This window comes from Danio rerio, chromosome 12, assembly GCF_052040795.2.
Source record: "Danio rerio strain M-AB ecotype USA chromosome 12, GRCz13ab, whole genome shotgun sequence".
Classification (NCBI taxonomy): Eukaryota; Metazoa; Chordata; class Actinopteri; order Cypriniformes; family Danionidae; genus Danio; species Danio rerio.
The window spans coordinates 2,490,001-2,495,000 of record NC_141032.1 but is presented as its reverse complement, the minus strand read 5'-3'; the positions used below and the strand labels follow the sequence as shown (position 1 = coordinate 2,495,000).

General features: G+C 26.7%; 1 long non-coding RNA gene across 5 annotated transcripts in view; it reads left to right on the top strand.

The window, feature by feature from the left end:
* The window catches only part of LOC147834365 (uncharacterized), a 546,693-nt gene that overhangs the window by 363,731 nt on the left and 177,962 nt on the right, over window positions 1-5,000 (top strand). The gene's annotated exons all lie outside the window — the stretch shown is intronic.

Below are 5,000 nucleotides of genomic sequence, written 5' to 3'. Positions count from 1 at the left end.
ATGGCCGGCGCTAATGCAATGAATGCGTATGAAATATGTTTACGCATGCGGCGCATGTATTTATTGCTTCTTGGCCGGCTATGACAGGCATTTCGGAAAGTCAAACAGGTTTTTGAAAGGCCGTGTTGTTCGGTTTCCAAAAAGCTGGTATAGCAAGATAAGCTCCGGGTTGCGAGGTAACAAACCCTGCTGGAGCCAAGGCCCAATTTTGGAAACCACAAAATCAACACAAGTGTGATGGACAGAAAAAAAGGGGGGAGAAAGTCGAGGAGAGAGAAAGCAAGGTGTGTTTTTTGGGAGCTCTTGAAAGGGTCAGAAGAGAGGAAACCCCAAATCAGGGTGTCCGCAGGGTCTTAAAAAGATGTCTGCAATTTCAAAAACTAAATTTTAAGGTCTTAAAGTCTTAAATTCCCTGAATTATTGTCTTCTAGGTCTTAAATCATTTTAAAGCGCTCTTATTTATTTTTTTATTTTTTTATTTTTTAAAGTAAAATTGCCCAATCAAACCATGTATGTATACAACTAGGGTCTGCTTATTCTAAAAAAAAAAAAAAAAAAAAAAAAAAAAAAAAAATATATATATATATATATATATATATATATATATATATATATATATATATATATATATATATATATATATATATATATATATATATATATATATATATATATATATATTTATATATATATATATATATATATATATATATATATATATATATATATATTTATTTATTTATTTTAGTTGATTGTTTATATATTTGTTTGTTTGACTGTTTATCTATTTATCAGTTTATTTGTTTGTTTGTTTGTTTAACTGTTTATTTATCAGTTTATCTGTTTATTTGTTTGTTTCTTTGTTTGACTCTTTATTTATCTATTTATCAGTTTGTATTTATTTATTTGTTTGTTTGTTTGTTTGTTTGTTTGACTCTATTTATCAGTTCATATTTATTTGTTTGTTTTTGTTTCTTTGTTTGTTTGTTTGACTGTTTATTTTGTTCTTTTTATCAGTTTGTATTCGTTTGTTTGCTTGTTTACTATTTATTTATCTACATATAAAAGTCTTAAATTCGACTTGGTGAAATCTGCAGAAACCCTGGAAATAGAATAAAAGACCAGCATCCACCAACAAAAGGCATCAATCTGGAGTGTTTAAAGTGGAGAGACGGGTTCTGGATGCATTAGCTTAAACACTCCTGCTGTATTACGTGAATAATGTGTGGGGGAAAAGGTAATGTCATGGCACATTTAGCAAAAACAGTTGAGGATGTATAGTGTGAGTGAACTTATTTCAGTTTAATACTTGAAACAACATCTCTAATTGTTGTTTAAGCGTTGTACAGTATATACATGTCTGTGTTGTGTTTCCATTTATATTCTTGGGGAAGTTTCACTTTTTGGGGGGGAGGAGTTCTGGGATTTAAAAGTCTAAGTCCACTTAAAAAAATGCATGTGGCGAATTTTATATTTCATATTCTAAAAAACATATAATTTTTTTAGGTTAAATTTGATATAGAATTATGAATTAAACTTATACCAGTTTGAAATATCTTTGTCTAAATGTACCTTTATTTCTAAATCAATTAGACATTCATTTAATTATGAACCCAACATATTGACAATTTTGTCCCAGCATACAATATCATTATTCATCACTACATACATTTATTCATTTATTTATTTATTTATTTATTTATTTATTTATTTATTAAAATTAGGTGAATAATTGTTTTATTTATTTATTTAGTTGGTTAGTTAGTTAGTTGTTTATTTATTTTCTTTATTAGTTAATTGTTGTTTATTTAATTAATTATTTATTTTAGTTAGGTGATTAATTGTTTATTTATTTATTTATTTTAGTTAGTTAATTGTTTATTTAGTTAGTTAATTGTTTATTTATTTGTTTAAGTTAGGTGAATAATTTTAGTTTGTTTATTTATTGAGTTAGTTTATTGTTTATTTAAGTGTTTATTTATTTATTTATTTAGTTCATTGTAGTATTCATTGTTTTATATATTAATTATTCAATAATTTATTTATCTTATTTATATATTTAACTACTTATTTACTCATCTTTTTTATGTAATTGCTGTGTATACTTACTAATACTAATATAGTTAAAAGCAATGTAATTATACCAGTATAATCACATTTATTGATTGATTGATTTATTTATTTATTTATTTTTTATTTATTTATTTATTTATTTATTTTTTACTTTTTAGTTTCTTATATGCTTATATATTTAGCCACTAATACCAATAAAATTTAATATTGTCACTTATATTTTTATACTTATTGCTTCATATTCATTCATTATCCATTTTATTTATTTATTTATTATTTCTTGTTTGACTGTTCTTGTTTGTTTATTTATCATTTGCTTATTTACTTACGAATACCAGTAATTTGTATTTTGTATAATCACGGTGGCTTAGTGGTTAGCACTGTCGCCTCACAACAAAAAGGTCACTGGTTCAAGTCCCGGCTGGGTCAGTTGCATTTCTGTGTGGAGTTTGTATGTTTTCCCCGTGTTGGCGTGGGTTTCTTCGGGGTGCTCCGGTTTCCCCCACAGTCTAAACACATGCGCTATAGGGGAATTGAATAAACTTAATTGGCCATAGTCAATGTATGAGTGTGTATGGGTGTTTCCTAGTACTGGGTTGCAGCTGAAAGGGCATCATTTGTGTAAAAGATATGCTGGAATAGTTAGCAGTTCTTTCCACTGTGGTGACCCCTAATACATAAAGGCACTAAGCCGAATGAATGAATGAATGAATGAATGAATGATTACTTGTAACTATATAACTTAGTTATACTAAAATAGACTTTTTTTAAGTTGAATTATTTGCATAAATGTAAATGTGGATTCTGTTGGAGCATTTTTATTCATCTTGGTATTAACACGAAGGCTATTTGAAACCTTAGACTCTTTACATTTGATTTGACCTCTCTAGTAAATGATGTACTTAATTTAATAGTTTAATTTCGATCACTGGTGTACAATAATTAGTTAAACTTTCAGCACTTCCTCCAGATATGTTGTTGCTAATAATTTACAGCGTATAACATGACCATTTTGGCCTCGAAGTGCTCAGATCAAGTTTGAATTAAGTAGTCTTGATCCAGTAATGAGCTGAAGGTGAATTTGAGCAAAGAGAGAGAGAGAGAAAAGCTGGCTGTGAGATTTATAGACAGAAAACAGACCCACTGTGACAAAACCCGAACCGCAGAGTCAACCAAAATTCAGCATATTTAAAAGCGGATCAGGGAGTTATAAATTGTCCGCTTTTTCACGGTCTCTCCTCTCAGTGGGTGCGATCGGCGCATGATGCCATCCTAATAAAATCACCCAGAGTCATGTAGACGTGCTGTTTCATTTCCCCCGATGGCTCTGAAATTACGCCTCATGTTTCGTTTCACCGCGTCTTTACTGAACCTGAATCTGCAACCCACCGATGTGCTGTAGGAAAACCAGCAGCTGCACAGTTACGCATTTAAATAGGTTGTTTTGCTCAATATAGTTGTGTTAGGATTTTTACATGTTTTTAAGTCATTTAATTATGAATTTGAAGCACTGATGATCCATTTTAGTAAAGAAGCGTAGCACTTATATAGGTTTCTCTTAGTCTCTATAGTGGCATCAATATACAACCAATAGAATCTTTCAAAAATTCCCCAAAATGTATGTTGTATAACTATTGCACACAAAAAAACATGTTTTTTTTTTTTTTTCAACGATGTTCACTGAAATGTTCTTTGGAGAACAAAAACATTTTAGAATTAGAATCAAGTATTAAGTATAAAGACTATTTCCATCATAATTTATCTATCCATATTCCGGGAGTAGTTTGGCATTTATCAGTCTATTTAATTGATTAATTAGTTAATTAAATAAATAGTTTAATAGATTATAAATAAATTATACATTAATTAATTAATTAAATTAATTATCTATTTAACTAGCCTCACAGTTACATGTTTAAAGTTATTTTGCTCAATATACAGTGCGTGTGCAAGTCCACGTTTGTGAGTGACAATCATATTTTTTCATATTCTAAACAGCATTTCGAGTTTATTTTATATTGTTATGGCATTATAAATTAGACTTCTATACAAGCTTGAAAACATCTTTGCCTAAATCAATTAAGTCAATAAGTCAATTAGACAGTCATTCAACTACTGTCTAAACTCAACACATTAACAATTTTTTCCTTTGCATAAAAAAATATTAATCATCACCACTTAAATTAATTTTAAATGAAGTTTAAAATTTGATTAATTAATTTAATTATTAATTCATTCATTGACTTATTTATCATTTGCTTATTTATTTAATTATCTTTTACTTATTTTCCCATGTACATTTTAGTATAATCATTTATTTGTTCATATTATTAATTAATTCATTCATTCATTCATTTATTTAATTATCCTTTACTTATTTTCTTATGTGCATTTTAGTACAATCAATTATTTGTTCATATTTATTTATTTATTTATTTATTTATTTATTTATTTATTTATTTATTTATCTTTTACTTATTTTCTTATGTGCGTTTTAGTACAATTAATTATTTGTTCATATTTATTTATTTATCCTTATTTTCTTATGTGCTTTTTAGTTTAATCTTTTATTTGTTCATATTTATATATTTATTTATTTATCCTTCACTTATTTTCTTGTGTTTTAGTTTAATCAATTATTTGTTCATATTTATTTATTTATTTATTTATTTAATTGTCCTTTACTTATTTTTTTATGTGCGTTTTAGTTTAATCATTTATTTGTTCATATTTATTCATTTATTTAATTATCCTTTACTTATTTTCTAATGTACATTTTAGTATAATCACTTATTTGTTCATATTATTTAATTAATTAATTAATTAATTTTATTTATGTATTTAATTGTCCTTTACTTATTTTCTTATGTGCGTTTTAGTTTAATCATTTATTTGTTCATATTTATTCATTTATTTAATTATCCTTT